This window comes from Lissotriton helveticus, chromosome 2_1 (genome assembly GCF_964261635.1).
Source record: "Lissotriton helveticus chromosome 2_1, aLisHel1.1, whole genome shotgun sequence".
Taxonomy (NCBI): Eukaryota; Metazoa; Chordata; class Amphibia; order Caudata; family Salamandridae; genus Lissotriton; species Lissotriton helveticus.
Window position 1 is genome coordinate 1,625,295,465 of NC_136059.1, and position 13,678 is coordinate 1,625,309,142.

A 13,678-nucleotide genomic window follows, 5' to 3' on the forward strand; every position below is an offset into this window, starting at 1 on the left:
TCCATGGGATTATCATAAATAACAAACATTCTGTGGAACCTCCTGTGGTTGTGTATAACATTTGTGACAACACTTTGCTACATTTACAGATTTGATAAATCTTGTTACCATGATTAGTTTTGCCCTTATATAGACACCCGGGATTTCATTCCCTTGATTGACTTCAGGTTAAGTATTTAAACATGTGTTGCCCTTCTTTACCTAGAGTGCTTGATACCAATGCTTTTTTTTATTGATACAGGGAAGTCCGATCTATCTAGTGCTGGTAAGTATTTTTCGAATATCTCAAACCAGCCCTCCCACTTTATTGGAGGAGAACCAGGAAGTATGAGGAAACGGAGGGGCATAATTATTATTTGTGAGATATCCATGACAGACTGTACCCCAATTAATCATGATTCTTCTGCTGAGAAACTGTGGTTGTATTTCCTTGTTAATTATTTTCTTCTTGCCTGAAGCTTAAATGACCAGTGGGTCGTGGTTCACTATTTCATAAGCAAAATTAATAAGAGCCAGTAGGTGGTGCTTTTGATTTATTTCTGCTGCTTGTTAAGGAGTTAGTCGGAGCGGTGGGAGCATTTGCTCCTTTATGATTTTGAAGAAAAGAAGTAAGATAGTTAGGCCTTTGGGCGGGTGTAGTTGAAGCAGCTACTGGAGGCTGTGTGCAAGTTTCAAAGCCCGGTGCTGCACAGTGTATTGCTCTGAGAGTGGTGCGCTGCCTCTGTGTATCGTTGAGAGGGCCGTGCACATGCAGGTTGATAGCTCGAGCATGCCAGGCTTAGCAATACAGAAGTTGGCAGACAAATGCACCAGTAAATTCCGGATTAAGGGCCTCATTATGATTGCGGTGAATCCGCATACTCCGGGCCGGCGGAAGCCACCGCCGGCCCGGAGTATGCGGATTCACCGCCGCAGCCACATAGAACACCCACCGCCAGATTAGGATGGCGGTGGGATTGCGTTTGGACCAGCGGCGGACGGCAGGTCCGTCCGCCGCTGATCCGCCGGGTGGGGAGGGCTATTTGGTGACAGTGTCTGCAAGACACCGTCAGCCAAATTAGGATTTGCACGGAGACATGCTTTTCCGCGGCGGCTTTTCCGCCGTGGAAAAGCATGTGGACTTTGGCTTTTGGGGGCCCGTTGCGGGCCCCCAGGGTGTCGGGGGTGGGGGGTGCACATGGGGGGTACCTATGGTACCCCCCAACATTTACATGCACAAAGCGGCAGGCACCGCGCGGTGCCTGCCGCTTTGTGCATGTAAATGTAATGCATGCTTTTTTAACATTGCGGTGGGTGCTGCTTGAAGCAGCACCCGCCGCAACGTTATTAATACAGGATGTGACCGCCACCCTGGCGGTCACATCGTAATTTGCAAGGAGGGACCGCAACTGCCCCTGCGGACGGTCCCTCCTACTCTATGGTGGCGGACGGACTCAGGTCCGTCCGCCATCATAATCGGCCCCTATATTTGTTACATATTTCTCAGGGTGGCGGATTGTGTTTTCCTTACTAAAAAGTGGAAATGTCGTCTTTTTTAATCTTTAGCAGAGGATGTCTGCACTGTGGAGAAGGTGTACCGTATATATGTGTTGATGATCTCACTGTCCTTTGTTCTTGACGCTGTACCTGGCCAAGTTATCACCAAATTATAATGAATTCATCACTGCATTTTCAAGAATAAAGCAACCTTTTATACAAAAGATGCCCAGTGACCACACTTCAAGGCCAGGCCTCTCAACTATATTGAGTTCTAAAGTAAACAAGCACAGAACCTTATGACACCTGAGTTTGGAAATGCATGGTATGGCTACATTCTTACGAATTAAAGTTACACGAGGCCGCTACTGTGTTAAGCATTAATGACACTGTAGTGTCTTGTAAATAAAGAACGCTGGAACTCTTTTGGTCCACTGTACACCGTAGCCCCGTGACGTAGGCGTTGGATGGATGAGTTGAAGGTAGGCTTAGAATCTTGATTTCTGACTTACATGAAGCGGAATAAAGACGTGTACAATTACTCTCCTTGTGTAGCTTAGTTAATGGCAAGTACCTGGGCTGGGAGGACACTACAACTGGCGATGAGATAGGGGGATACGAAGCAGGTACACTGAAAGCACTCATCCAGAGAGTTTGCCATGGTCCAACAAACTGCTTGTGCATTCCGTGTGTGCTGCAGTCAAAGTGCAGAATCGACTCTGGCATTGTGCTGAGACTCCACTGGTGTCAGTGTGTGTAAAACGCATGGAGATAAAAAAAAAGCACTGAAAGTCTACATGTCGGTAGGCAGTAACTGAATGAAATGGCAGCCAATATAAGGTACTGCACCATTATGCAAATTAATGCCATATGCTAAATGCAGTAAGAACGCTAAAGGTAGATGAAACCAGGTTACGAAAACAGCGCACAGCAAAAGTTTAGTACAGATTAAACTGAAATTCATGTGCTATCAAACCGAGATTAACCAGGTGTTTGTGAAGACACATTTAAGCACAAAGCCGTCCAAGTATCATAATGTTAACTGCTTTCTTGGACTAGTAGTATAAAAGGTTTATCTACTTACCGAAACCATTATGAGTCATCATGCCATAACTTTCTGCGAATTGGCCCCAGAAGGAGGTTCAGGGGGTTGTGCTTGCGAAACTGTCCCCAAACAATGCACCCCACCACCAAAGCTGCAGCGTAGGGGCTCAGAACAACTCTCTAGAGCGCCATCAACTAAGGTCCTCCAGTCGAGAGCCAGGGCAAGGTCCAAGCTCCAAAAGTTATTAAGGCTGACCCTGAAGCCAGCTCGTTACAAGGCGCTAGAGAAGCCTTGAGTGCACAAGTTCCACAAGATGCGCCTGAGAGACCACTACTGTCCACCAATGCGTATACGACTGTTGCATTTTTAAAACCAACATCAGCATTTGATACTGCTAAAAAAACAAGATTGACAACAGATGGATTGCATGGATAGAGACTTTCGAAGATTTCATAGATGCAATTGATGAAAAGGACAAACAAACTATTATAAAGTATCTGAGGAACATGGCTGGTGAAGGAGTGAAAGAAGCCATAAAACGATACCACAAAGAGGTGATGTGGTGTACGATCAAATCCAAACAGCTTTGAATGTCAAGTTTAATCCAATGCCAAAATTAGATCATGAAAGATACATATTCAGTCATGAATGCCAGAGATTAGGTGTAACTATCTATAAATTTGTTGAGAGACTGGATTTTCTGGTGAAGCACCGTAAATTCAATGTATTTAATGATGAGGAAGCTACCCCCCTCAGGGTTATTGATGGATGTCTGTCAGATTCCTTTCAACTACGAATGCCGAAGGAAACTCTGAGCTTAGAACAAGTCGTCAAGGCTGCTCGCGCTGAAGAGCACGCTGATCTTCAAGCGACTGACGTGTAGGCCGGAGACACCTAAAGTTTGTCAGTCATGAGCATGAAAGGTAAACCAAAGTACAAGGCCGAGCAACACAAAGTGATGTCTCTATTGAAAAAGAAAACGTGTTACGGATGTGGACTGTCTGTTCCATGTGAAGGTAAAAGTCCTGCCATTGGAGAGATATGCATCAGCTGTGGTAAAGCAAACCCTTTTGTGATGACTTGCAAGGTGAAGTGAAAAGTAAGTGTGTCACAGCGTGAAGATAAAATGGCTAACCGAGCGATACCTCTGCGACGCGCTCCCACCAGGCCAAGCAGTCACACCAACTGAGGCAAATTGACACCAAACTAGGTTGATTATCTAAATCATCAGCAGAGAGTTCCTTAGTATCAATTTCTGGTGTCAATGATAATTGTGCAATGTCGATGTTTACTTCAGAAAGGCATGCATATGTGGGACTAGTTGAATGTGAGGAAAAATTCAAAGTGAAGAAAAACCGACATAAGAAAGCACCAAAAACATTCAAACATTGTCCCAAGATTACCCTAAATATAAATGGGTGATCAATACCCTTCATAAGTGACAGCAGTGCGTCGATAAATATCATGCCTGAGGGGAACTAACAAGAACTGTCTCTGTTATCACAATTTACAAGTCAAAAACTAATGTCTATACATGAGCTGCCTTAATGCCTTTAAAAAGTCAAGGTTCATTTGGAGCCATGAAAAGACATAAGAAAACAGTGGTACAAACGCCCATACATTTACTTCAAGGAACTGCTTCAAGTATCTGTTTGCTCAGTTTCATTCAACAGTGCTGCTGATTTTGGGACTGATATCAGTGAACTACGATAGCCATGCTGAATGATGCAGGCTTAACTCTGAATGCTGACAAATGTGAATTCTACAAGAAAAGCTTGAAATTCTTTGTCCATGTCTTTTCTGATTGGAGGTATGAACCCTGATCCAACTAAAGTGCAAGTGTTATCTACTGCAAATCCCCCACCGGACATTTCTGTTATGATCATTGCTTGGAATAGCCTGTTACTGTTCTAGATACATACCAGACTTTTCCACAGTCAGTAACCATTATGAGATCTGATGAAAAAGAATGTGCCATGTCATTGATCACGTGAATGTGAGAAGAGCTTCCAAAAAATCAAGCAAGCCATCAAGTATGCCACTGAAACGGTCTACTTTGGTCCCAAACTTCATCCAGAGGTAATAGTTGATGCTAGCCCTGTCGGGTTAGGAGGAATCCTTGCACAGCACAATGGACAGCCAAATGCCCGGAGACATATCGTGGCATACAACAGTAAAAGCCTGTCACATACAGAATGTGCTCACCCACAACCTGAGAAATAAAGCTTGGCATTGGTCTGGGCTTGTGAATATTCCCATGTGTTCATATATGGATAGCCGTCCATAGTAGTGACTGATCATCAAGCACTGTTGACTATATTTGACAATACCAAAGTCAAAAGGACTCCTTGAATTGAACATTGGGGTTTGAAGTTACAAGAATACAATTATACAAATCTTCATCGTCGAGGGAAAGATCAGAATCCAGCTGGTTATTCTTCAAAAGTGCCATTGCAGTGCCCTGGTACCCCATCTAAGACAGCAGAGGCATACATCAATTTTACTGTAAAATTGAGCACACCAGCTGCCATGTCTTTAGAACAAATTGTCACGGCTGTAAGCAAAAATAGTGACATGTTGAAGTTAAAAAAGAATATTGATCACTAATCATGGAACCAGCTCTCTAGATCGCTCATTAATGACAGTGAGCATTTATTGTTAAAAAATGTAAGAGATGAACTATCAGTGACTCAAGAAGGCCTCATCCTGCAAGATACACAAATTGTTATTCCAGAGAATCTATGACAAGGGATCGACCTCGGTCATAATGAACATCAAGAAATAGTTGCCACAAAGAGAGCTCTCCATGACTCAATCTGGTTTCCTTATCTTATCGAAAGGGTAAAAAATGAGTCAAAGGCCTGTCATGTATGCAACTGTCTTTCATGTCAAGTAATTCAGCACCCTTTAAACATGTCAGAATTTCCACATCCTGCTTGGGAGAGAATTGCTGTTGATTTCTTTGGTCCTCTAGAGAATGGACTTCACCTTTTAGTCATTGTTGATGAATACTCCAGTTTTCCATTGGTAGAAGACCTTTCATCCACTATATATGAAAAGGTTATTCGAAGATTAGATTGCATCTTTGCAACATGGGGTGTACCTGCAATATTAAAATCTGACAGCGGCCCACCCTTTAATAGTCAAGAATTCAAAGACTTTCTAAATCAACTCAATATAAAGCATAAAAAAAGCACTCCTCTTAGGCCCCAGGCCAGTGGCCTGGTAGAACAGCTCATGAGTACTCTAAAGAAGGCTGTTCGGCATGCTGCAGTGGAGAAGGTCAACCTCAAAGTTGTTATGAACACTACTCTTTGAGCTTACTGTTTGACCCCGTTCTCAACAACGGGGAAGCCCTGCAACTCTAATGTATTGAAGAGCCAGGACGACCAAGGTGCCTCAATGGAACAGCCACAGATCCAAGACTGAGGAAGACATTCATACTAAGGAATTTGGTCGCAAACAAAAGATGAAAATATATGCTGACAAAAGATGTCATGCCAAAGATGTCATCTTTACACGAGGAATTCGAGTTCTTGATAGACAACCCAGAAAAAGAAAGTCCTATGCTCCTTTTGAGGCTGAACTCTTTACCATTACTAACAGCAAAGGACAAATGGCGACTGCCCAGCATCCTGGGAAGTCCCTTACAGGACATCTCGCTATCGACATGTGGCCCATCACTCACCAAACATTGATGTCAATGTAGAGACTGGGTCCAGACAGACTTTTGATGACTCTGTGTCTGCTAATCAATCCATCTCTTCTCTGCAAATCACTGACACTTCGACTGCCAGCTCCTGGTTTCCAATGACCTGATCCGGACGTGCGATTCAGGCGCCACAATGATTAATTGAAGAATTTCTATTGCGTATAGGTCTATGATAGTTTGTGTATTTATTCATGGTTTTATTTATTTATCTATTTTGAAAAGTTGTACCTTTTTATTTAACAAAGCAGGAGACGAATAAAGAATGCTGAAACTCTTTTGGCTCCCACTGTACACTGTAGGCCTGTGACGTAAGTGTTGGAGGGATGAGTGAAGGCAGGCTTAGATTGTTGAGTTCTGACTTACACGCTGTAGAATAAAGAGATGTACACTTACTCTCCCTGTGTGGCATAGTTAATGGTGAGTACCCGGGCTGGTAGGGCCCTACAGACATCACTCAATAACTAGTTTTAATGGGGCCACATAAAGTACAATAAAGCAAAAAATAAACAAAATAACTTGGCGATTCACAACAATGATACAGAAATACAATGTACCGTAGGCATTACTTGGTCCACCCTAAGTGCATTTTGGAGCTTTAAGTGGGCTGTCAAGTTACCTCAGGAAAGTGACTGTATTGTATGCTACCAAAATTCAGTCCCTCTATAAAACATCTGCAAAGCCCATTTGATGACATGGCATGTATTTGTAAAGTGCACGTTTGCCCTAAGGGGCATTTGGGTGAATAATAGATCTTTATTCTTACCAAACTCAATGGTACTCAATTTATCAACCTTGGAAGAATGAAAGCCTTAACGGTTCCTCCAGGATTTTGAATCACTGAGCATAAAGTCAAACACAGATTCCTGTGCTCAATGCATTAGTTCACTAAGCCACCGGATGAGGCTTTATAATTCTACCAATCATTTCATATAGGAGAAAACTAAGCTTTAAAATTAATGCAGGTTTATTTAAACTAGAACAAAACATTTACTGTAATGTTTTCACCTACATTAGTGCAAAAACGTAAAGCAGCCCAAAAAAATGATGCAGAACAGAGCAAAGAAAGGTTCTGTTGCTTATACTGGAAATGTGCAGTAAAAAGCAATCTTTACCTGAGTCAAAGTGACAGTAACCCACTACATTAAAGGACAAACTATAAGCAATTAAGAAACTACACAAAAAGTGCAGAATCCTTCATAGTATACCTGTCAGACTATAGAAATCTAAGCAACACGTTCCTTCCCATCATTATCGCTTATCAATAGTGGTTTGGAGCTCTAAAAAGACAATACATTGCCCACTGGTAGTTAGAGACTGCTCCAGTGCAAGAATGTCCGATGCAGTTGTGTTGTGTGGTCACCATCATCCCCATTCAACAAAGCCATTTAATTCAATCTTCCACAGTCATACTGCAAGACAACTACCTGCATTTACCTTAACCACATGTGTGCTCATGACGAGCTGAGCTCGTCATAATGCACGGTGGCCGTGTACTCATGACGAGCCAAGCTCGTCATAACGGCCGCAACGCTCGCACGTGGGGCTAATTCCCCCACTGTGCTGAGCGTTCCACAGAAACGGGTGTGGCCGTGACGAGCTGAGCTCGTCATGAGCACTGGGGCGCTGTGCGCACCCCCCCCCCCCAGCACAGTGGGGGAATTACTCCAGCTGTGAAGGGGCTAATGAAGTGCCAGCTCTGACTACAAATGAACACCAAGGTTGACTTTTGTAAATCCCTTAACAGGAACTGCTGCCCAGCAGAGTGTCTTACCACTGTCAGCAAGACATTATTAAGATGGACACTTGCCAGGTGCATCATGATTACCATAGCCTAAAGATTAGAGTAGGCTTACAAAGACAGAAGTGGTAATTCAGAAAGGCTAAACTAAGAAATTCGGAGCTTTTTTCCCAACACTAATCAAGTTATGCAAATGTCAAAGAATCACACTTGCTGGCGCTGTCTGAGAATTACAGAGACTTCATAAGAAAATATGAAGACGAAAAAATATACCCCATTGTAGGAGACACAGACAGATGACAGAAATACCTGCCAGGCACTTTGCATCCTATAATTCGCTTAATGTGAAATATCACTTCAAGCATGTCTACACATCTGAATATAATGCATTAATTTTGGTAATACTGGGATAATTTTTCATGCATTAAAGTCCAATCAAGGTTGATCTTGACTTTGGTATGCATTTGGTGTGCAGTACTTGTAATACCTCCTGTTAATTCACAGGAAAGTAATCCAAAATCAAGCCAGGTGCCTGCAAGTTAATAAACAGTTTGAGAATATGTCTGTCAATCTTCACTCAGTAAACAGTACAGAGGCTGCAATTTAAGTTTCAAGCTCGAATCTTCCTGTGCATGCAAATATATCAACAGCTGAAAGAAGCAACATCTAAAAGCCGATGAATTGTCTCAAGTTGTGTTCCACTTGAAGATTCTATGTGAGTTTGTGGTGCATCAAGTCCATATGTAAAGTTCTTGGGTAACTAAGGTATTAGACTGCTTTTCTTTCTTATCACAAACGAACTGGGGTAGGAGGTGGTTCTTTTGAGGTTTGGTTCCGTAACTGGTTGAATTTGAATACCCTGGTTGTGAGAACTTTAGTATGGTCCTTCCAAGTCCTGGAAAGGCAGAGGTTACTAAGAAGTACCATGACAGATGTGCCTCCAGACACCTACTCACCACAAAGATAATCTGGTGGCAGGGTTGTGGAAAGGGTCCTATACACTCTTGTCAATGATTCTAGTGGGCTTGGTAAACTGTGGGGCACACTATTTATACTTCTGACCATGAGGAAATAGAGGCAATAACAAACACTACTATTCCCAATTGTGGTGTGCACTGGAACGAACCCAACACGGCCAACACAAGTTTAATGAAAGAAGTTCTGTATTTGACACAAGATATTTGGCGCATTGGGAAATTTGTTGCGGTCTGCTGGAGAAGTAGATTACCATCTGCACTTGATGGTCTGACATAGAGGACACAAGGAGAATCAACCTCACAAGGCCCATCAAGGCAATGACAGCTTGTTTGCAGGGCAAGGACAGTGGGCTCAAGCATTAATTAGAGTTATTGACTTGGAAACAAGAGAGGCGAGGCGGAGACTAGGCAGATACCCAGGAAGGTATTTTATGGTATTCCTAAGAAGCCTCGGGCGGGTGAGGTCTCAAGATTATGGAGGGGCAAATGCAACATATGGGCAGCATAGTGGTAGTGACAAGGAGCAGAAGGGAACCTATGGGTCATCATATATTGTGGCAGTTGCTATACAGAATACTGGAGAAGTCGTTGTTGATCAAAAAATGTGATAAACCAGATATTGAGATGAATCTACAGAAGAGCCTAATGATTCAACTAATTATGCAGTCCACAGAAACGGAAGACAATAGAGGGAGGATCAACTGGTCTTGCGATAATTACAGCGCCAGATACATCATTGAACTTCTATGATGCAAGAGGAAAAAAAACTGGGGATAATGCCTCTTGGTTCCCTGGTTCACCTTTGTGGTTCTAGTTTACTGAAGGTAATGCTACTGAAACAAAAAAAGAGAGGTCCTTGAGAAGCCTTGACCCTGAGACCATCTTCCAGTTCTTGGGCCCACCTATTACCTCACCCTCAATTGTTCAAGACTTTATCCATTTTCCTATTCCCCTCGTCATCCACTCCGAGCCACCATTTTATTTTTGATATCCTATTGAGGTCTGGATTCATGACTTGACCCAGCAAGGCATTAATTATGCTGCCCTTGCTGAATTAGGAGGGCTCTCGCATAGCTGGAGTTCTTGAAAACATTGTTGCCATTTTTCGAGCGGAGATACTGTTGCACTTCCTTTGGATTCATTCTGCGGAGCCCAGCTGAAGGACACACAACTAAATAATCATGTAAAGCATGCTTATACTTATAAGTTCATATATAGAATAACCCTTGATCCAGCTCACCTGTTTGAGTCTGTTATTTCCTATTAGGGGGCAACACATTTCTCTTGTAGCTCAAACTGTTCTGAAGATGGTCATGCATAAAGCTACCCCAAGTGATTGGCAGTGGTTAGACTTATTACACGCCTTCTCCCATCACCTTTTGTGTGTTTGATTTGACGCCCTAGGTGGCCATGGGTATGCCCAGATGTTGGTCATTGTACCACCATTTTTAAACTACACCCGACTGAAGAGGCCCAATCAGAGTGAAACCGATCTTGGGTTGCTTGTGTTTCAGTTCAGAGAGAACTTGGCATGGTAGTTTGGGCTGGACTGTTCTTATTGGAGCAGGGTCAAGACTGATTTGCATATAGCTGGGTCTAATCTGAAGTGGCATGGTGGGCAAAAGAACAATGGTTTGAAATGCTACCCTGAGAAATTGCCAGTGGTTGGACTTATAAGCATTCTCCTATCACCTTTTGTGTTCGATAGGTCTACCAATGCTCAAAGGGATTTATTTTTTGTCGGCCTGAAAATTCATATGTGAATGTTTGGTCTGAATTTTTTATAGCTTCAACTAAAGTGATATGTGCCTTGAATTTACAATGCAGAAAGCTTGCAATTGGGTATCTTGCACCAGTAAGCAAAAGCTAAAAGATGAATGGTCTGAACTGCAGAAACAAATTAATTGCAGGGCAGGTGATGCGGAGCACTGACGATAACATAAAGGTAGTATCGCCCCACCTTTTGCGTGTGAACAATTCTGTAAACGTAAGTGGTGTTGGAGAATTGCTCCGCTAACACTAAAAAACATACCATTCACTTTTTGGAAATAACTTGCTTGAAGATAACAAGAAGCATTTGTAAATTAAGATATGAACTAGGAAAGTGCATACATCCTTATCAGAACAACCGTGCCCATAACAGAGAGCGGGAGAATCAGCCTGTGCAAGGCAAAATGTTTCATTTTATTTTTATTTATTTATTTAATTTGTATAGCGCGTTATAACCACCGGGGTCTCTAAGCGCTGTTTGTCCAGATTACGTAGTGGGGTTCGGTATTTACTTGATCTTAACACAGCGCCTAGAGGCTACTCCATGCTTGCCTGAACAGTGTGGTTTTTAACTTTTTCCTGAAGGATAGCAAGTTACATTCCTTCCTTAGTTCTGGGGCCAATTTGTTCCATAAAGCAGGAAGCGTGTTAGAGAAAGCACGTCCTCCCACCGTGGCCAGTTTAAAGCGGGATTGGGTCAAAAGGGTAGCGTCCGACGAACGCAAAGTCCTGCTCGGTGTATAAGGAGACAGGCGAGATTTCAAGTATCTCGGTGCATTACCATACAACGCCTTATGTACGATGCACAATCCTTTAAATACAACCCTCTGCCGAATCGGGAGCCAATGTAGCTCCTGCATCAGAGGGGAAGAGTGGGCAGTCCTAGGTTTCTTGTAAATCAGCCGAGCTGCGTCGTTCATAACCCCCTGTAGCATATCCAGCAGTCGCTGAGGTAGGCCAATATACAGGGAGTTTCCGTAGTCCAGCCTAGCCAAAATTGTGGCTGAGACCACGTGTCTCATGGTGGAAAATGAGAGTAATGCAGAGATCTTCCTCAATTGTCGCAGCAGGCCTATACAGGTGCCCACTACCGTGGTGACTTGTTTCTTCATAGAGAGTTTATCATCCACGTACATCCACGTACATCATCCACGTATTTTCTATAGATGGGGAATATTAAACCGATCATAAAAGACCTTGTGGTCATCAGACACCCATATTACTTCATATATTTTTGCCCTGAGTGATAACTAAGCCTGAGTAACCTAGGTAGTTCACTGAAAAATTAAATAAAATTAACTGAGTTTTATGCAAATCAGAGTGGTTTGGAAATTAATTCCACCATTCTTCTAGAATAATACAGTAACATCAGCACAGATTTAGTATGCAAAACATCTGGAATTTATCAGCGAAATATATATATATATATATATATATATATATATATATATTATATATTATATATATATATATATATTATATATATAGACAGAGGCTGTATAAAAAGGGCAGCATATGGTATCCCTGAAGAGTGTCATATGAAACATTAGAGAGGCCTGCACCAATCAAGTTAATAATAGTATGCAACGTCGATGCCTTTTATAATGAGACACTCAGCCTCGTAGACTGGGAAGGAAAATTCATATGCTGTATTACAGCAAAAAGAAAATCCTAGGTTGTTAGGTCCAAAACCTCTAAAAGATAGTCCTTCTACCAGCATTTTGAGCGTGGTGAATATATCTATACCTATTACTCATGTATACAATGTATATGTTTTTCACTCCTTGTTTTCCAGAATTTGAACTATTCAAGGAATACACTTGAGCCAACGTATGATTTAATACTATCCTGTAATCGACGTTGAGTAGACTGATTTATCTCTGACTATGGATCCAGCCGGGACTTCCCTGGTTAAATATAAAATCACTAAAACACAATGAAGGATAGATTGAAGGATTCTGACACTATCTCGAAGATGATTGAACAATGACCCTAACCTGGGAGTTATCTGCTCTAACAAAGATTTATATACTTTGACTAGAAGGCTGTCCATGACTACTGATTTTTGCCTGGATATGTGTTTCAGAGTATGTATCACTTATTCGAAGAATCTCATAGCTATTCAGAAACTCCACAACTCATAACTTTAGGGTGGGTCGAGAGCATAATATATGGCTTGCCGGTGCTCTTAAAATATCTAACCAATTTTCGAGCAATCACTTATTGTGAGGCCTATCATGTGATTCTAAATTGCTTAAATTAAATTCCAGTCAGTTGATTATTCTTAAGTGGACCAAGCAAGATAATGGCCAACATGTTCAATCTCTTGACAGATTCCTTTTGAAATCAGGTAATTCCCACTGAGGAGACAAACATTTCTATAAAGCTAAGAAAAAAAGTAGAGGTCAAAAAGGGTTAGGATGCATAATCCTTAATAGAATTGAAACTTGCCTTCTCAATCGCTTAGGACATTTTTCATTCCTCTGCATCAGTAGTTAATCATTAAGTTACAAAAGAAAATAGTATCCTCTATCCAGGTCGTATATAAGAATATCAATACTCAGAAAATGTACGATTATGGCATTTCAAAATCTCTGTTCTCTATCCACGTTACTGCTAGAGCCCTTGGGACGTTGTGCCTTCTGGGGAAGGTTTAGCTGAGATGGCGTCAATCATAAAAGATCTGAAAGTGACCTGCCCACAGAACTTTCAGTCCAGCCTGCTGACCAAGCTTGAGGTATCAGTTGTTTTATATCCTATCTCAGCTATTAAGTTTCGAAACCTAAGTCAGAAAAGGCACACATATTCAAACTTGTTTCCCATTATCAAGCTCTGAACGTACAATGGTTTACGAAGAACGATCGCCTTAATGTGAAAACTGGCAATATTTATATTTACCGTCGTGGGGGGGATTAAAGTGCCCGATGAGCTTGGCAAATGGTATAACATTCTTTTAAATC

General features: G+C 42.0%; 1 protein-coding gene across 1 annotated transcript in view; it reads left to right on the top strand.

The window, feature by feature from the left end:
- Positions 1–13,678, top strand: part of LOC144818808 (protein NipSnap homolog 3A-like) — a 289,090-nt gene that overhangs the window by 41,844 nt on the left and 233,568 nt on the right. The gene's annotated exons all lie outside the window — the stretch shown is intronic.